General features: G+C 38.2%; 1 protein-coding gene across 1 annotated transcript in view; it reads left to right on the top strand.

The window, feature by feature from the left end:
- The first annotated feature begins 4,654 nt into the window (after positions 1-4,654).
- Positions 4,655-21,896, top strand: part of LOC134657953 (KH domain-containing, RNA-binding, signal transduction-associated protein 2-like) — a 292,941-nt gene continuing 275,699 nt past the window's right edge. The window contains exon 1 of the mRNA XM_063513554.1: positions 4,655-4,678. The gene's annotated coding sequence lies outside the window, so the exon portion shown is untranslated. The remainder of the gene's footprint in view (positions 4,679-21,896) is intronic.

Here is a 21,896-nt window from a genome sequence, read left to right as displayed (position 1 = left end):
TTATATAACATTATATCAGAAAAGGTACAGCGAAACAAGTATATCCTGTATCCTTCGACCTTTTTTCTTCTCAAAGTAATCAAATCCACAGACATAAAACACCCTGTACAAACCGATACTGACGCCCCGTGTATAAAAAATGAACCGCCGAAAAGGTTCGATTGCTAAACGTTTAATAAATAATTTAAAAATTTATTATACTTCGTTTTTTTTAGCATTAGAAATAAGGTAAACAATCTTGATGTGTCTTTTAATTGAAAAACTCATTTTAAAAATAAGTTACGTTAAATATGTAACAATTATGAATCTAATACGATCTTTTATAGTCTTCTGCTTTCATAAGTAATAAATAGTTATTGATTTTTTTAAAGTGTTTTTTAATTAAAAGACATGTCAAAATCGCTTACCTTCTTTCAAGTTCTTTCTAATGCAAAAAACGAACTATAATTATGTTACAGCCATAAAGTATATTTATTGAATTAAAGATTGGGTTAACATTTTTGGGTATTTAAATCCTATGAGCAGTGAAATACATTTGATATTTAACCTTAATGCAATGCGTTATGGTTATTTTTCAAATGTTTCATAAGATTGATAGGACGTTTTGACTTTAGTTGTGTAAGGGCTATTAATTTTATTATGCTTAGTTAAGGTTTGCCTCAGAACCAGTCTACAGGTCAATACATTGCGTATGGAGCAGAGTGGTAGATCGCTACTATATGTCATGTATATACTCTTTATTGTACAAATTGTACACAGAACATACATTTATGGCATAGGATAGGCAGTACAAAGGCGAAAAACAAAAACTAGAACAAAGTTTAGTGAATGGGCTACTGCAGGCATTTATAAAAGTAGAAAAAGGCTTTATGAACTTTATGGTGAGAGAGAGCTGAACAAAAATTCTGATTTCCTGGACTATGTAAGGAACTACTCAAAAATCTTCAAGAGAGTGTGTGTAACAGCCAAGACAAACTATACAAGTTCTAAACTGAAAGTGTCGGACAACAAAGTGAAGACAACATGGAATATTATAAATAGGGAAGCTGGTAAATGTAAATCACGCGATTGTCAAGTCAACATTGTCTCGGATAAACAACTTACCATGTCAAACAACGATGTTGCCTCGGCATTCGAAGATTATTTTTCTAAAATAGCTATTAATACCACGAAATGTCTACATTCATCTTCGTCTCGAGCTCATTCCTTACTTTGCGCTAATGTTAAGAAATGTAATATTAACTTTGAGTTTAGTCAAGTAGATTCAGCAAATATTGTTAAAACATTCAAGTCACTCAATTTAAAGAAAACGGAAGATTTATGGGGAACATCAGTTCGAGTCATTAGTCATGTCATAGACGTAATAGCGCCTTACTTAGCCGTAATTTATAATATTTCAATTTCACAAGGCGTCTTTCCAGATCTTATGAAATATAGTAAAGTCATTCCTCTTTTTAAATCTGGTGACTCGAGTAATATGGCTAATTTCCGACCAATATCAATACTTCCTGTACTAAGTAAAGTTTTTGAAAAATTAATGTTAAATGATCTACTGGGTCACTTCAACAGACATACTTTACTTACAAGCAATCAGTTTGGTTTCACAAAGGGCCGTTCCACGACCGATGCTGCTTCGGTACTCATTAAACATATTTATAATATTTGGGAAAATTCTTGTGATGCAATTGGCATATTTTGTGATCTTTCTAAAGCATTTGATTGTGTGGATCATGGAACGCTCATTTTGAAATTAGAACACTATGGTCTGTCAGAAAATGCCCTAAACTTTATGTCTTCTTACCTTAGCAATAGAACACAAACAGTTGTTGTAAACAAAACCCAGTCTAGCGGAGCTGTAGTCCAATTAGGAGTGCCGCAAGGTTCTATTTTGGGTCCATTCCTGTTTTTGGTTTATATAAATGATTTGCCATGTATAGTAGAAAATCTTTGTGAAATAGTTCTTTTTGCTGATGACACATCATTACTTTTTAAGGTTGATCGGAAATCTACCGATTATAGTGTAATTAACAGCACACTCGTTAATGTACTTAACTGGTTTACTATGAACAATTTGCTTCTTAATGCTAAGAAAACCAAATGTATTAGATTTTCTTTGCCGAATGTTAAACCAGTCGATACTAAAATACTTTTGAATAATGAATGCTTAGAGATGGTAGATAAAGCTCTGTTTCTTGGTTTAACATTGGACAAAAATCTACAATGGAGTCCTCATATCGGAACACTAGCTAACAAATTAAGTTCGGCCGCTTACGCCGTGAGGAGAATTAGACAACTGACTAATGTTGAATCAGCTCGCCTTGTTTATTATAGTTATTTTCATAGTGTAATGTCATATGGTATTCTGGTTTGGGGCAAAGCAGCTGACATACAGACTATATTTGTCTTACAAAAGAGAGCCATTCGTTCTATATATAACTTAAGAGCGCGTGAATCATTAAGAGAACTTTTCAAAGAAATTAATATTTTAACTGTAGCTTCCCAATACATATATGATAGTATTATTTATGTTATTAAGAATCTAGACTCCTTCACTAAGAATTCTGATGTCCATAACTTTAACACTAGAAATAGAAATAAGCTTGCTATCAGAAAGTTTCGTGTCCGTAAAGTACAAAAGTCATTCGTTGGGCAATGCATTCATTTTTATAACAAGTTACCTGAGAATGCTTTAAGATTACCCTTTCCAGCTCTTAAGAATTACTTAAAAAAGTCATTGATGTTAAAAGCTTATTACAGAGTCGAGGACTACTTGACAGACAAACATGCATGGTCCAAACCAGAAACTAACTAATAAAAAGTAGTAGCAATTAAAAACATTGTATTATGTATAGAGTTATAGGTGACACAGCTCAGGTAAGCAGGAAAGCACATCAAATATTATATGTTGGTAATTAATAATAATCAATCAGATTTATATAATATGTTTTCCCATTTCTTTTAATAACTTTATTTTCTTTTCCTTTTGTAAGAATTTGATATGTTTTCTGAAAGAGCTACGATTTTGTATGATTCCATGTACATATTTTCATTTTCTAAATCAAATTTCTATTACACCTTATGTGTATAATTGCATGAATTCTATAGTAATTTAAATTGTATTTTTTCCCTTATTTTCTCGTAATGCATGTTAATTATAAGATGTAATTATTTTTGAAAAGATGTGTCCCGCCGAGTTTGTTGCCGGTCCCATATTGGGATACCCTCCTCCAATTGAGGGGGGATTTAAATCTTCTCGGGGCAGAGGTGTAGGGTTGGAGCCGGTCTACCTAGCTTTATTTGACGTTCATAAGCGCATTGTAATTATGCCTACTTGAATAAACTATCTTTTATCTTTATCTTTATCTTTAAGAATTTATCCCTTAGATATCCGTTATATCCGCTATATATCCGTTAGATGTAATTCTGATATTAGCGTCGTTCGAATAGGCCTGCTAACTATTAACCTTTTAACCGCCATAGAATACGTCATCGAACGTGCTCGTGTCGCCGGGGGTACGAAGTTACACGAAGGTTTGTCTTATTTATCGGACAGCGGCGAAATGAGCCCGATTTTGTATGTCTTATATATCAGTCTACGGCAGTTAAAAGGTTAATAACAAGTTATAACATAAGATTGCTTGAGATCCACCCAATTAAAGGCAAACGGCAAACACTTTCTTAATGGGAACGAGTGTGATTCTCTAATTTGTTTTCAGTTTCATCCTACACCACAGAATAAATAATACGAAGTACCTACTACCGTACAGAAAGGACTCTTAAATTCCTTCAAAACCGAAGTTTGACAGCGATTCAGGGACGAATTATGCTACCTTAATGTATTGCACTATCCCTTTCGGCTATTTAGGGTTGTCAAAATTCAAGTCATTATCTTATTATCTGTGATCGTGCTCGCAAAAGGACGTCAAGTTGTGTCAACTGTCAACCCTAATAATTGCTCGGAGCAATGCTGAGCCGAATGGAGCCGAGTTTGCCCGATAGGAGGAGTGTCTCCCCACTGCCTACGCACGACTATCACTTTTTATTTCGCATGCACCAATCAGCGTGAGCGATCGTCAAGGTCGTATCAAAATTCAAAATATCAACCCCTTAACAAGTTTTTAAATCTGAATCGGTCTCTAAAACACAGCCACATTCACTCCCGGTTGCAGTCCGAACGCAGAACCTACCTAGCGAATCACTACCTATGTAGGTGCGTTCTCGTTCGCTTTTCGCTACAAAGCGGAAAAGGCGAGGCGTATTCAGCTACGAACGCAGCGCTGGCAGTGAACGCGATAAGGCTCGATCCACACTGGGTCTGGCTCACCAGTGTGTGACAATTGTCATAAACTTATACTTATATATTTTTTTAAATAATACAATGATGGTTGCAAACAGGAATACGGCCCGCCCGACGGTAAGCGGAAACCGTAGCCTATGGATGCCTGTGACGTCAGCAACAGTGATGTTTTACAATTGTCGCACCTGTCACCGTGGTGAAATAGGAGCCTGCTCTGCGCACCGCTTCTCAGTCAGTGTACCGCTACGCTCGTGAACGGACGGCGAGCGACCAGCGGAAAACATCGCGTAACACGTAGTGTGTTGTGAAGTGCTGTGTTTTGAATTTGAGGTGGCAAATACGAGTATTAGAACTGCGGAGTTGCTGGGATATATTATACAGGTATTTTTTGATAAGTACTTATAAGGATACACAATATACTCGCATTTATAAGTGAGATATTTGCACATTTATACAAATTTAAACAATATTAAATTGAAAACACAGTAAGTGTTATATTCAATTCCAAAATATCCAAAAGTCTTTGGTTAAGATTTCCAATTAGGCATGCAGTTTTCATTTGAAAAACGTATGTAAATATGAAAATTTATGGGCATTCAATGAATTATACTTTTTTCGTACTTATTTGGTTCTGAGTGGAAATAACACACATTTAGCAAAGTCTAAAATTATTTACCCTTTTTGTAGAAAGACCTTTAGGGCACATTTTACAGGTTCTGATGGTTTTAGTACACGTCTAGACGGCTAGAGTAGGGTAAAGATAAATGTGGGTCTAGCGCAGGTAAAGTTTAGAACCTATAGGCTATATAGAGAACCTAAGTCCTTAAATATTAATTTTTTGTTAAAAGAAAAAAAAACTCAAAGTCAAGCTAACATTTATTTGAATTGAAATCTTGAGTGCTGTAAGGATTTAAAGACAAGAGGGCTAAATAAACTTTGCCACCGTTTCACCCAACCAACGTGAAGAAAATACGAATTAATTTTGTATTAAGCAGAAACGTCTGCGAACGATGCTATTAAGCTTCGAAATAAATTAAAAGTGGAAAAATTCACTGTCTTGGGTGGGACTTGAACTCACGACCACTGGATCACTAGTAAGTACTGGAGCCTTGGTCACTTTTTCTTGGTATATGAAATATATTTCAGTTTATGAGGAAATAATTCACAATTTGGATCAATTTACAAGAGTGTCAAATCTTGTGGATAAATTGCAATTTTCACGTCAGCTTTTTAAAGAATGTGTTTATCGTTATTTCAGCCTTCACCAGCTGTTGTAGGTTTGTTGAAATATTATCTTTGGATTGAGGTTTTTAAAAGGTTGGCAACGCGCATGTTGCTCTGGAGTTGCAGGCGTCCATAGGCTACGGTGACTGCTTTCCATCAGGCGGCCCGTATGCTTGTTTGCCACCGATGTGGTATAAAAAAACTCAGGTAGCCCTTTGCCCAGCAGTGGGACACAATAGGCTCACAATAATAATAATATCCACATGACATCAAACTTGTTATGTAGACATCAAACTTGTCTTAAAGGGCCTCCTTGATGTTGGCTCCGGCCCCACGCACGCCTCCCAAAGGTTCGGGACCCCATGGTCCCGAGATATGGTAAGACAATAATAATAATATCTCGTATTTTTCACATCTGTCGAAGCCAATGAAACTTAATGAAATATTAGATCCCGGAATATCCGACGAACAGATCGTGTTCCGGTTTTCCTGAATATGTCTTCCGGATTTCGTTTCATGGAGGGTGAGAGGAAGTTCAGAAAACTGACGCAGTTATTAAATGGCGTTCTATATTCAATATTAATAATGGTTAAAAACGTGCAGTCAAAAAAATATATGGATAAGTAGACCTATTTAAATTTATTCTGAAGAAATAAAGTGAAAAATAAACTAATAATTACATAATTATACAGCACAACCGTTGCCACGGTGTAGTCGCGTTTGTGCTGTATAGAAAAACAAGCAACAACGGTTGCACTCCGGGAGTGCCGATAGAAGTGAAAACTCACCTCACTATGTTACCGACGCCCGGTAACACGATACATACGTTTAGCGGAGGTATTCTATTTATTTATTATATATTATTATCATTCTCAAATAAGATCACACTTTTTCATTGACATGTTTATTTACATACTGCCATGACAACGTCAAATTATTTGAACATAGGTAAAGAGTCTCGAAAAGGAGTCCGCAACATAAATGTCAAATAACATTGAGTTTTTCTTTATTGATTTAAATGCCATCTAAATTAACCTAACCTAACCAAACCTAATCTATTGAAGCGCGGCACCCTACCCGGGGCGCCGGGCCCGAGCACCGCGAGCCGATTATGAGTGGCCATCTAAACCTTACGCCCCTTATGGTCCTTACGGTCACGTGATCGCCGCGACACTGTCTCGAGTTTATTATTTTTTCCCCACCTCAAAGAGTGCCCAGCGCCGCTAAAGAAGTTTTCACTTCAACAACGGGTTGCACTCCGGGAGTGCCGGCAGAAGTGAAAACTCAATGACTAGTGCAAAATGTCTGTATAATTGAGGTTAACGCCATCTAGCGTTATTTCGTCGCATTACTTGAAACCCCTAAGCACATCACTGTTAGTACTCGAGTTATATTAATACCAGTTAGAGGGAAACTCACTAGATGGCATTTAAATCAATAAAGAATAACTCAATGACATTGTAACATTTTTGACCGTAAGACGGACACGTGACCTGTCGCGAGTTTAACATTTTTCCCCACCTCAAAAAGTGCACAGCGCCGCTAAAGAAGTTTTCACTTCAAAAACATTTATTTCGGACGATTCCATCCATATTAAATATATTAGAAACGGGTCACTCACGGAAGTTTTGTTATTAAGATTCCATCCATAGTTGTTAGTATTATCAAACTTACAAATAGACTTTTAGATGGTATGGGAGCGGCTTTTTGGCAGCGAGTTCATGTGTCTGTTAACACCCGATTATTAATTAACGTGAGGCGCCCACAACAGTATTTTATACGTATTCCATATTTGATAAGCTAACTTTTAATTAGGGCTAGCTCAAAAATGCTTAGCTTTTTGGGGTTTCGGGGTTCCTTATCTCATTCATATTTAATTAGAGGTCGGGACACGGGGGTATATTCGAGTTTTACAAAATGACACCTTGATTGGATATTGGTTCAACTTTTTTAAATTAATGGCCAGTTATAAGAGTTGTTTGTACTTATATATTTGACGCAAAAAGATAATTAAGGTGCATCCGGATGATTCCGAATATTTTAGGGCATTTCGGAATATCACCCATAATTTTATTATGAATGTATTTTCGGCATTGCTTCATAATTAGATGTAATAAGAATGTTTTTTTTTTTGCTATTTAAATATTTTCTATGGATATAAATAGGTATTCTATTCTAATTAAATCATTGTTAAAAACCTACAACATAAGACTAATAATATTTAAAACTTTCGCGTTTTGAACACATATTAACTCACATTTATAGACGGGTCTATCGCGAAATTTATTTTATTACCTCTATTTACCGACGTGAATAAATTTCGCGATAGACGCGTCTATAAGTAAATGTGAGTTAACATGAGTCTCATTTAAAGGCCACAACACACCGGTGAGCATCAGTGTTGTGAATAACGCTTATTTTTAGGCTTAAAGACTCGAGCCCTCAAGACTCGTAAGTCTTGAAGACTCGACTATAATGTCGATATTTGAGAATGGTATTTATTTATTTTACGCGTATGGATGTAAGAAGTCGTCTTTGTCGCCTTTGACGCGTTAAGCCTCGAGAGTCTTAAGGGTTCGAGTCTTTAAGCCTCGAAATGAGCGTTATACACAACACTAGTGAGCATAGGCCTTTATTCAGCTTACTGTGATGTGATATAGGTACTTGAGTTATGTAAGATTGTTCTATAAAGTTATTATAAAATTTAATAAAGTTACCGGAACGGAACCCTTCTCAAAAGGGATTATAGCCCGCAGTTTTGGAAGAGTGTAACTGTAGACGGAAACTCTTAACGGAAAAGATTTATTACAGTTTAAACAAGTCTTAAACTCGCATTACTCATACCTTTGGTTTTAACTTCTATTAAATAAGTATTAATCCTCTCTTATAAATACACTCCAGGGTAATTAAATTAAAACAGGTTACTATGTATGAAAAAAAAAACAATTTCGCTTGACACACATGAACGGACAAGTTTGAGAGAAAGTCACCCGCGAATGATATCTATAAATGACATCATTTTGATATACGTTAGAATTGGCCTGTATGACGGCTTGATTCGAAATTTAAGATACGTCAAAAATGTGCTAAAGGTACGACATGGATCGGATATGTCAAAAGTGACGTTTTGTTTGGAGAATATACAGCCGTACATACATTTTTACACCAAAATGATGTCATTTAGATATCATTCGCAGGTGAATTTCGCTTGTACTTGCCCGTTCATGTCACATTTCACACTGGCATAATTATTTAATCCATATCGTTTCTAGATCTATTAATTGACGTATCTTAAAGTTCGAATCGGGCCATAAATATTATTCAAACACACTACTACGGCCTACGGCGTAGCATACGTAGCATTTCGTAGCACTGAAAGAATTAACTAAAAAAACCTTGTGCGGCATGCGGTAAAAAAATGTGTGAACAAAAACCAATTTACGAGTGTAAATGTATTTCTTGCAATTTCGTACCTCACTGTACACTTGAAAAAAAAACCGGCCAAGTACGAGTCGGACTCGCGCACGGAGGGTTCCGCACCATCAACTAAAAATAGAGCAATACAAGCAAAAAAACGGTCACCCATCCAAGTACTGACCCCGCCCGACGTTGCTTAACTTCGGTCAAAAATCACGTTTGTTGTACGGGAGCCCCACTTAAATCTTTATTTTATTGTTTTTAGTATTTGTTGTTATAGCGGCAACAGAAATACATCATCTGTGAAAATTTCAACTGTCTAGCTATCACGGTTCGTGAGATACAGCCTGGTGACAGACGGACGGACGGACAGCGGAGTCTTAGTAATAGGGTCCCGTTTTTACCCTTTGGGTACGGAACCCTAAAAAACAATTTACGAGTGTAAATGTTTTTCTTTATAAAAACCCTGTAAGCCAATACACGGAATTAATCAAACCGCCATTAACACTAAATAGGCCGACCTTCTTAACCCCGTGCCGCCCAATGTACATTAGGATGTACACTCAGTTTCGATGGAATGTCAACCTTAATTTAAAACAAAGTAGGTAGCATTTCATTTGTCTCGTAAAAATTTCGAATAAATGAAATTCAACCTAATTGAAAATACAACAAGATTGTAACTTCCTTGGCTATAATTTTGTATGGTGGGAGGCACAAGGATAAAGTATCAGCTGACTCATCGCCGACAAGGGCCTGAGTTACAAAAATACTTCAACCCTTCAAGCGTTGAGCGGTTAAAATAGTTTAGCTATTCGCAAACGCTTTATTTATTTAAACTTTATTGCACAAAAATAAAAATAATGTAGGTACAAATGGCGGCCTTAATAACTACTATCTAAACTTTTACTAGGTATTAGAAAAATCACAATTTAAAAAAAAAATGAGTCTTCCATAGAAAACATCGAATCGACATTAGATCAGCTAAAATGTATGAATAATCCATTTTTTTTTTCACGATTCTGACCGGCGGTTGGCCCCTATTAAAAGTTGTATTAACTCGCAAATTTTATCTTCGGAAAAAAAATTCAGCCTCAGGGATATTCTAATTATAATACGAGGTTATAAATTTGATCTGTTTCTGGTATGTATATTCTCTGTCATGATTGACCTTACGTTACGGTTGAAAAAATGACAGTTTTTACATTAACAGATCATGTCCATAACAATTCTAGATAAAAAAAATATATATAATTTATTACAGTCAAAATACGCCTCCTGTATTATAACGAGCTTCGTGAACAACTTACCAGCAACGTTTTATGCGAGTCATCGGACCAATTACCAAATTGGCTGAAGTATAATGCCCTCTGTTATCGAACCTATAATATACCTTATTGCGAGGTAATAAGAGCGGCTATAGTCAGGTCAATCGTTGCGGTGTAATGCCGTATGTTGATCGACGCGATGTGGGAAATTACTGGTTTTTAAAATATGCAAAAATAATAAATAGGTAGTGTAGATATAGAGGGTTATTGTCATAGTAAATTTTGTGGTCACAGTAAATTTACTGCCTTTTATCTACAGTGAATAGGAATGGTTCGGGTGAATAGGGACAAAACTTAAAATGAGATTAATCTGACAATTTCTCAAAAAAAATCCGACACAAATCTTATCACTTTGGTAAGGGTATAGTTATTAACAAAATGTAAGGTAATAAGTAATCACGTTTTAAATTTTGTCCCATTTACCTTGGTTGGCGGTAATTAAATGTTGATAAATATTTGAAAATGCATGTTTAGATATATTCGAGCACCTTAGCCGCTCCGATATATCTGATGACGACTGCAAAGGGTACTTTATCCCAACAATCCAAGCAAACCTCTTGTAGAATTCCTCGTAAAAGATAAAAACCCACTTGAGTGTTTCGTGGAAACGGCCAAAACATAATAAAACAAATGAAGCTCGCTAATCCCACTGAGATATGGGCACCATCCGTCAAAATTACACAAAATTCATTCGTCCCAGAGTTTCGGGGCGAGATCCCACGGGGTGAGAACGGACATTTGATGGTGATTATAAGTACCGTCGTTGTCAGGCGTGGCTAACTCCGCGATTTCGTCGCTTTGCTACAGGTAGCTAAAAGTACATCCGTTCCACACCAATTTAGGTGGCCATAAGCCGCGCGTGGCGCTGTCGCCACCTAGCGGCCATATCCGTGCTGATCGTAACAGACGCGTTTTGTTAGAGAGTGAGTCTTCTGTACCTAGTACTATTATTTATTCTGTACCGTCGCCCACACTGTTGACTGTTCATCGGTGGACTTTATTACGAAAGGCATAAGGTCTACCGATGGACAGTTAAGAGTGCTGTTTGTACTTCCCGAGATTTTGTCTGCGTAGGAGTCATTCTATAACAGGGGTCACCAATTAGTTTCTTCAGGGGTCCAGTCCGTTTATCCTTAAGTTTATTAAATAAGCAATAAAATAAAATAGGTTCGCGGTCCGGATGAGGACAGCGGTCCGCCATTTGGTGATCTCTATTCTATAAGTACCATTACTGATGATGATGATGATGTGGACATCTTCATCATCATCATCATCAGTAATGGTTTGGGAGGGCCCAGACGTATCCGTCTACGCCCTACGGCGACACTCGGACAAGTCAGGTATTTATTCTGTAAATTCTGACGTGACATACCCAACAATACTCGTACTACTGTACGATCGTCAAGTATTACCATAGAGAAATATAGTAAGAATAGAGTGCTCACTCCATACATCAGTTTTGGTACCAAAAAGACTATTATTTTCGTAGTCGATATCTCGCATTGAGTAGCGGAACGTATTTCGGGCGTGTATTTTTTTCTCTATGGTATTACAGTACAAACTTCTGACTAGGATCATTGACCCAACACTCTGTGTGAAGAAAAAAATATGTTTATTTTTATTGAACTAGGTATTTTTTATTACTCGAATATCTGTATTTTAATTTTGACTTGTAAAATGTACTTTTATTCTACCAATAAATATCTGTATTCTGTATTGTTAAAATTGAGATATTCTATCAGAGTGTACCTAAGTACCCCGACCTCGTTGGACTCTCGGTAACAAATGGAGCCCATTTGTCAAAATTACGTAATTCTCATTTGCAAGAACTCGAGAGACAAAACGCTCTGACTTTTTAGGGGTCCGTATCAGAAAATGGCGTATTTAGGTATTGTATGACAAATAGGACAGTTATTAATATTATTATCTTCCTCGCGTTGTCCCGGCATTTTGCCACGGCTCATGGGAGCCTGGGGTCCGCGTGGGCACTAGTTTTAACGAAAGCGACTACCATCTGACCTTCCTGACCTGACCCAGAGGGTAAACTAGACCTTATTGGTATTAGTCCGGTTTCCTCACGATGTTTTGACTTCACCGAAAAGCGACTGGTAAATATCAAATGATATTTCGTACATAAGTCCCGAAAAACTCATTGGTACGAGCCGAGGTTTGAACCCGCGACCTCCGGATTGCAAGTCACACGCTCTTACCGCTAGGCCACCAGCGCTTATGACAAATAGGGCAATATTGACAATGTAAATCATCATAATCTTGTGTTGTCCCGGCTTTTTGCCACGGCTCATAGTAGCTTTGGGACCGTACATGAGTATCCATACTAATATTATAAACGCGAAAGTGTGTCTGTCTGTCTGTCTGTCTTTCTGTCTGTCTGTTACCTCTTCACGCTTAAACTGCTGAACGGATTTAGTTTAAATTTGGAATAAAGATAGTTTGAGTCCCGGGGAAGGACATAGGATAGTTTTTATGTCGGAAATCATTCCTAAACAGGGTGAAAAGGGGAGTGGAAATGAGAAAATTAACGAATTGCCTGTTAATTGATGTAAGCAATGCTCAAATTGAATGATTGCTATTACATTTTCTCCAGGCGCTATACTAACTTTAGCTGATGTTACTGATTCTACGCAGACGAAGTCGCGGGCAAAAGCTAGTAAGTATAAAATTCAAAGCCATTGCTTTGAAATTATGTTATTAATAAATATAGAAAATCAGGAATATCCAATTTCCAAGACACCCGCTGTGTTTTTGATCGGAAATTAATTGATTTTCCTCCCCTCCCCCCTGACTCCCCCTTCCCCAATCAGTTAATAATTAAAATGCAGATGGAGTCTTTTGAAATAGTAATTAGACTGTACTTTCAAGGCGTCTTTCGACTTGTTTGTACAAGTTTTTAACCGACTTTAAAAAGAACGCAAACAATAACTCTTACTCTCAGTAGTCTCCATACTCTCCATCATCAGATCAGCTCGATGGTACAGTCAGCAGCAGAAGTTGCTAAGCGGGCGAGGTGTTCAAAATTACCTTGACGCGCTCTTATTCTCTTAACAATAAAGTCGCGTCAAGATCATTTTGAACACCTCGCCCGCTTAGCAACTATTGCTGCTGACTGTACCATGATATTGCGTTGTCACCCGACTTACATATGTATGCAAATTATCAGCTTCATTTGATGTTGGGAAGTGGGTCAAATTTAACTAACAAGATTTGACCCGTACAATCGTACATACAAATACATATGTTAGTTAAATAAATTGCAAGTTAATAAAAATCTTGTAATAAAATATCAAATTATTAAATTGGAGTAAAGTCTATTTTTTTATTCGGTAGACTAAAATGACATTTCATAGTATGAAATGACAAATGACACATAATGTTCATACTATGAAATGTCATTTTAGTCTACCGAATAAAAAAAATAGATTTTAGGTAGACTTAAAGTTGTGTTTTATTTAATTTCTACTTAGAGTTTTTTCTGATTGAATCCCTCTTCGCACTTAAAACCTAGCTCAGCTTTCCAAAAAGCCATTTCAGTTGTATTTTAATCAAGACTTAAAACTTCCAATGCTGTACAGTCAGCAGCAGAAGTTGCTAAGCGGGCGAGGTGTTCAAAATGATCTTGACGCGACTTTATCGTTAAGAGAATAAGAGTGTGTCAAGGTAATTTTGAACACCTCACCCGCTTAGCAACTTCTGCTGCTGACTGTATCTTAGAAAACGATTTAAATTCACGCCATTCTATGGCGTAGGCTTAAGTCTTTAGGAGTAAGTGTCACAATCGCGTGAACAAAACTGATACATGTCACTAGTTCTGAGGAACATCAAAAGGAAATCTTTATAATGCTATTGTATAACTTATGCCTATAAGTATACATTAGGAGTATAATAACGTATAAATCTAGGTACTTAAGTCATTTTAGTTCTCCAAGACATTCTAACGGAATATTTTGCACGCTATTATAGATCCTATGTGTATAGTATGTAGGTGTATAATAGCGTGTGAAGTTAGATGGGACATTCTGATTCTGGAGATGGGAATGAATCACTGTCTTCGAGTCGCAAACAAGAGGGAGTTAGTTATCTTGGGGCTGATTCTGATTTAGCTTTTTGTTATGGTTTTGATCTTATTTTCATACCCTGAGTCATGGTCATGTCATCAGGAGGTTTATACTGATTTTAATGACAGGTTATGAATTTGTTTTGAGTTTGTTAGGGCTTTGTTAGGGCGGTTTGTTAGGGTTTAGTAGGAATATGATCTGTCAGTATCAGTGTCCTTTACAGGCATCTATTGAACACCAATAAGTGCGAGCGAGAGGCCAGAGACGACTCGTGATTGATGTAGCGGTGAAACTCAAGGTCGTATCAAAATAAGATCCAAACCATATCGAACTGTGGAATGAGAATCGGCCTCGATGTGTTCAAGTCACAAACAAGGGTAGTTAGTTACTTACCTTTGTCGGAATAGATTGGGTTAACTTTAAATTATATTTAGATCTGTTTCTAGAGTTTGCTAGGTGTTCCAATTGTTTTCTGAAACACAACTTGGCAATTTCAACTTATAATAGGCAATTAATACTGGTATTTTACTTGACAATTAATAGAAAGGTTTATTATTTTAGCATTCTATTTCCCGACTACAGTGAATGAGAACCAATTTTGTTGTCGATAATGCGAGTAAATAACTTTATGGCAAAAATGTCATTTTTGGTACAAGCTTTTATCGCTGACTGTACTTTTCTTTCCACAGGCAACTTACTCATCGAGACAATTCTAGAAACCCCAAACACAATTAGGTTACGTTGTGTTATTACAGAGTTCCTATGGCCACCTCCTGTCTCCATCATCAGATCAGTTCGATTGTACCATAATGTCCATAATATTGCATTGTCACCCGACTTACATATGTATGCAAATTTTCAGCTTCATTGGAAGTCGGGAAGTGGGTCAAGTTTAACTTGCAAGATTTGACCCGTACAAACATAGTTAACTACATCCATACTACTTACATAGGTACATTGCAAGTTAAATACCCGGAAAACGCGCCTGTGTGACGGAACCTTAAAGGGGCCCACTGATTAACAGTCCGCCGGACGGAATCGGCCTGTCAGTTAGAACAAAATTTTGACAGTTCCGAACAACTGACAGGCCGATACCGTCCGGCGGACTGTTAATCAGTGGGCCGCTTTAGTTTAGAAAGGAGTCTTGTCTATTAGGTCGTCCCGCCATGCCCGTCTGGGCCTGCCGCGTTCGCGCCCTTCTACCTACATTTATCTACACTTTTTCCGCTCGGTCGTTTAATTAATTCGCCGGATTTTAGATTAATGTTCCAAGCTCTTAAGACAAGAGAAAAGATGTCTCAAGAACAGACTTGGAGGTCCGATCGATAAATCACAAACGTTCAAGTTCAGTTCGGGCTTCGAAGCTGTTACAACAACTTGACGAACACATTTGGGTCAAACTCAAAACCATGTTCAGGTCTTTCCTGTGGACACTCAAAAGTTAAGGACTATAAAGGAAAATTTTCTTATTGAATCCCTTATCCACATGAAAGGGTTCTCCTTTTATTTGGATAAGTATGATATGCCCACAAGCTGTTTTGCTATTGGGCACAAGAGAGGTTTTGAGTTTCCAAAACGTCCCGCTTGGCGCGCTGTTCAAAATCCTACACAAATACTGACATAACGCAAATGCGAACGCACGTCAGGCTATCAAAAATAAATTTGTACACTAGGGTGATTACGGGCAGGCGTGGCTCACTTCGCGGTTTCGTTGCGTCGCTACAAGTACATGCGGCTCACACCAATTTTGGTGTCTAGCCATAGTAGTTGCCGCGCACGGCTGCGGAACGGACACCTGCTCGCGTTTGCGCCACCTAGCGGTCATATCTGTCGTAATAGACGCGTTTTGTTAGAGAGTGAACCTGTACCTAAAGTGTCATTCTATGGAACTTGCTAACTATGTAAACAAACCGCCACATTGAAATTGTCTCTGAATGATGATTTTTTTACATAGTTAGCAAGTTCCATAGAATGACACTTTAGTACCTACTATTATTTGTTTTGTGCTAGGGGTTCTGAGCACAATTTTGCTATCTTGCGAACCAATAGGAACGCAGCGCTCAAACTTCCTCTCTTGTCTTTTTTGACGAACTTCCTTCATTAAGTCTCGGTTTTTAACTAAACTCCGGTGGCTGTGGAGAATTATTTTCCACGCGACGAGAAAAACGAAAGGTCTTAAGTAGTTGTAAATCCCAGAAGTATTTGGACGGCTTTTATCTAGAACTATTTTTATTTGGAATCGGGTGAATCTATCCATTAAAACGTAATATAAACAAGAGCCTTGGCAGAGAGTACCATTTTATTTCATTTGGAATTTAAACTCTAGGTCCATGGGGTCCCAGTTGTTTGCAGAAATCGTGAAGCGTCTGGTTGACGTAACGGAGGGCCTACCGCGAACCACGTTCGACGTGTTGCTTCCCTGTCACACTTACGTACGAATTTACACGTGCGACAGAGAGGCAACACGTCGAATGTGGTTCGCGGTAGGCCCTCTGGTGACCGAAGAGCTAGCGGCTACCTCCCACAACGTGTCAGCATTGCGATACAGCGAGGAAATGCCGCCAGCATCCTTGGTACAATACCTCAAGGACCTATTTCAGATGTAATCTAGTTCGGGTTCCGTAGTCATTTTTAAATTAATTTAGTATTATTTATGTAAATAAATTGTTTACCTATTGGTCGGATTTTAAACGACGCTTTGAATTAAATATGAATTTTACAGTTTTTTGCACCAAACGATACATAACATCCTTAGGCAGCTATCACACTGACGCAGTTGCAACGCCTGTGTGGTAACCGCCTGAAATAAATCCTAAAAGACTGCGACAAACAGTATGACAAAGTTTGTAGCTGAATAATTATAGAACTGGGACTGTGGGAGTTCGGACAGAGGGGGATTATTTATAAAGGCCGTGTTACACCGCATGCGAGAACCAAGCAGTGAAGTGACTACGTGAGCGAGAAAAACCGGCCAAGTTTGAGATACCCTCCTGAGCCCCGCTTGTCATTATAGGGATGATGACACATGTTGAATTTTATAACAAAATCTAGTAAAATAGATAGCAAACGAGCAATTTATCACAATAATGTGGATATTAAAATAAAATATTGAATAATCAAAAAAAATACAGGACCTGAAAGTTTCAAAATTTAAGTGTTTTTTTAACTTCCAAAAACGATAAAAGTAAGGATACCATTCGATTCCTTACATTTCATCCAAAAAAAAATATTGTATAGCAACTATATACATAAACGCAATAGTTCACCGACAATAACGCAATTTTCTTGTTTTGTCCATACTACAAGATGGGCTCCCAGAGACCTTGACGTCACGTTCCCTTATCGTTTTGTTTAGGGCGCTTCACGAGTGAAGTGCGACTGTCGGCCTTTGACTACAATTTCTGACTTTTGTGTTACTTTAATGCAATGGGTCCCATATAGACATTTGATCCTAAAAACAAACCCGATCGATTGATACCATAAATGAAAATTAGTCATGTAGCCTATTGCAGTTTTGAATTTGGAATCTTCTTGTTTTCCATTTTAATTCAAAATTCGATTTTTAATTGAATACTTTATAAAGGCCTCAGGGACTCAGGCGGTTAAAGAAAGGACGCTCAGCACGAGAAAATTCGTACATTCACCCGCCTGTTTCTATCTCTATCTCACGCGCATAATTCTATTGCTATCCTCCTCGCATAGAGTCATTGACCGCCGTTATCATGGGCGGCACAGCATGTAAAGTGTCATTCAATAGAACTTGCTAACTATGTAAACAAAAGTTACTAGTAAATTGTCATTCATCAGTGTCAATTTTAGTATGGCGGTTTGTTTACATAGTTAGCAAGTTCTATTGAATGACACTTTATAATACGTACTTTTCCCTTATACCATCGATTGCTCCAGTGTGGCTACCACCAGTTTGGCACTGACATAAACGCTAGCGTGAACGTAACTTACTTTCTATGCATCTCGCTCGTACTGACATATGTATTAGTGCGAGCGACTATTGGGTCTGTCAATTAAAATAAATTATGGTCGTTAGAATTCGAGGTCTGTTAATGTCGTTACGTGGCGTTGGTCTTTAGTCGTCTACTGTATAGCAGGGTCGGATATAATTTATGCAAGGTGTCACGCGGGACGTTCCCAGTTTTTAACTTCATTAGACGGGTAGGGGTGTGGGAGGTTTTAAAACAACGATATCATATTTAAGGCTTCTACATACCTAGCAACTTTTTGGATAATTGCTGGCTAAGTAGGAGCAACGAATTCAATCATCATCATCATCTTCCTCGCGTTGTCCCGGCATTTTGCCACGGCTCATGGGAGCCTGGGGTCCGCTTGGCAACTAATCCCAGTAATTGGCGTGGGCACTAGTTTTTACGAAAGCGTCTGCCATCTGACCTTCCAACCCAGAGGGTAAACTAGGCCCGTATTGGGATTAGTCCGGTTTCCTCACGATGTTTTCCTTCACCGAAAAGCGACTGGTAAATATCAAATTATATTTTGAAGTCCCGAATTCAATCGATCAATCAGATGCATCGTCTCCGTTAGTTCGGCCACCTTGTAAGGATGGGTGAAGTTCGGGCAGCAAAAAGGGCCTATTTGGGTCGACCAACGGGACGCCGTCCTGTTGGTCATTCTCAATATCGTTGGGCGGACAGAGTGGAGGCAGATCTCCGTGAGCTCGGCGTCGGCGTCGGCGAAAGCTGGCGTGATACCGCTCTGGACCGAGCAAAGTGGCGTGCTCTTGTGTTGGAGGCCAAGCCTCATTTTGGGTCATCGCGCCAGCCAAGTAAGTAATCAAATGCCGCAATGAATGCGTTTTTTTATAAATGGTGATAATTATTACATTGTATTCATCTATGTAAGGTCAGGCCTATGGAACTCTCCGCGCGAGCTCGGATTTATACCTACGATTCTGTTCCCGTTCACGGTAGAAAAGCAAGCCAGTTGGTTGCCACACGCGCTCACGTACGCACGTTACCGCGCGCCGCACTGACAATTTTTACGATAGTTACAAGCTACGTAGGTACTATTGAATTACTTTAATTAAACATGTAGTGTTTATTACGACAAATGTACCTATAGTTAGATATCTATTTGAAATAGGTAGGTAGCTAACTTGGTAAATGATCATTTTATCGACAGTAAGATCTTAATTTTACACCGGAAAATAGGTACTCATGTATGCTCTGGTTATCTTATAGTGAATTACATGTAAGTAATCATGGGTTCTCTATTATTTTTCTTTATTGTGTAACATTAATCTATATCTGGTTTTAAATTACACGAAGTTTTATTAAAACTAATTCTCGCTGGGTTCATTGCGTGGTTTATAAAACGGTGTAAAATCTGCGGTCACTGCAGGGACATATGACCTTTTAAAATGAGTATTTCGCAAACACTAACCTAACGCATAAACGGAATATTATAAATTATTGCAACTTAACTTGCTTAAATGTAGTTATTTAACGCTATGCTGTTATATACTTTATGGCAAATTCTAATGATAGTTTGATCAATCGAATTAGACACCGGTCTTCACACGTATTAAAATTTCTAAGCGTCGCGTCGGCAACCCTAGCGTTGTTCCGGTGCGCGCGGTGCGGGGAGCGGCGCGCTGAAGGTCAGTCCATTGTATTTTTGTGTAGGTATCAAAACGGTAGGTATTTGCGTTTTCTTTGAGAGATAAGTGTCTGTTCGTAAGAACTATTATATAATCTGTGGTAAGGTGTCACATCATTAGGGAGGTGGGGACTGAGGAGGGACTGAGGGGGTTTATAATTATAAAAATAGGTATATAAAATAAGGCTTATATATGATAAATAATTTTAAACCTTTACGAGGAAAGACTGGAAAGTACCACAGAAAGCTGAAGTTTTTAACGAGTTTAAAAGAACTCAAGTTTCGACATAATGACTGGAGTTTAAAAACCGAGCCTAGTTCGAAAGATGAGACGCTTATACTTGATTACGAGTACATTAAGTACATATTAATATAATCTAAGTGGTCATTACTCGAAGTATTGAAAATGTGCCAAAAATAAATGCTTTTTTGGGGAATAGACTAAAGACATGTCTTGACAACTATAAGTTAGGGTTTTAAAGATGTGTGCACGACTCTTTAAATGACAAATAAAAGTACGGGAGTAGAAAAAGCAGTAAAAAATCAAGCTGTATGTCGTAGTTTCTCGCTACATCCTCTCACAGTGGGATAGTGACCGACAAAAACAAAAGAAAGTCGTACACCAATCTGGTCTATCAGATCAATGCTCACCCTTTGTAACTGCCGAAGGATTTTACATCCTGTGCTAGAGGAATAAGGATGAAATTGGAAGATTGTAGTGTAGCCTTAATTGTCATGAATGCGAAATGCGAAAAAAGTGTCCTTGAAGGATGGCGTAAAAGTATTATTAATGATTTTCGTATGCTAAAGAGTTGTTTTGGGGGATATCCTGGTCACGGCACCATTTATGTATTGTGTGTTAAAGAGTTGTTTTAAAAACGCACATGAAGATTTACGAGTATATAAATTTTATTTTTTATATATATTTAATTCAGATAACAAGATCCATACATTACAAATTAAATTAAACTAAAACTATTTCTTAAATAACTAAATTAGCCTAACAGCACCTCTATTATGGTCCATGTGCATATCGTTCCATTTGAGCACTATTGGACACTGTAAATTGTCAATAACAGTGTTCAGAAGGCTGCTGGGGCTGTCCCTAACACGGCGCATCAGGGAGGCCACTCTCTTGCGCATTATGGCTTGAAAGCCATCCACGCGAGCTTCGGCAAACATCCCCGACGCGCTGCAAAATCGAGGCAACCCCAACAACACCCTGAACCCGTTATTATACTGAATGCGTACGGCATTGAGAGATCTCTGCGTACACTTGACCCACAGGCTGCACGTATAAAAAGACTGACAAAATGCTCTAAAAAGAGTTATTTTGACGGTCCTCGTGCAACGTGCAAACCTGCGAGCCAACATGTTGCTTCTCACCGCCAATGCCCTACGCTCCCGCTCCACATCAAGGTCGTCAGATAGGTCCTCGGTGACCCAGTGCCCCAGATACCTGAACTGAGTGACATTTTTTAATTCAGTTCCTCCAAGTTTTAGTGGTGGTATGTACATCGGTTTTTTTGAGCCCGCCTTAAACACGAGAAACTCACTTTTCTTGGAGTTGTATCTGAGACCGTGGGTCTCCGCGTACCGCTCACAAATCCCAATCAGAATCTCGAGGGCTCCGATCGATGGGCTCAGCAGAGCCATGTCATCAGCGTAGCTTATATTGTTCATTATTTTTCCACCAACTGAGCACCCAATGCCGGCTCCGCTGAGCTCCTCGATCAGGTTGTTGACGTACAGATTGAAAAGCCGCGGAGACGTCAACCCACCCTGTCTCACGCCGCATTCCAACCTGTACTCCTCTGAGTATGAACCGGCCCATCTTACACTGTTGTTCTGGTTCTGGTACCAGTATTTCATAATGTAGACCAACTCTCTGGGTGTAGACGTCTCCCTCAAGAGCTTATCCCATAAGATATT

The sequence above is a fragment of the Cydia amplana genome, chromosome 21, assembly GCF_948474715.1.
Source record: "Cydia amplana chromosome 21, ilCydAmpl1.1, whole genome shotgun sequence".
NCBI lineage: Eukaryota > Metazoa > Arthropoda > Insecta > Lepidoptera > Tortricidae > Cydia > Cydia amplana.
This window is presented reverse-complemented; position numbering and strand designations above follow the sequence as displayed.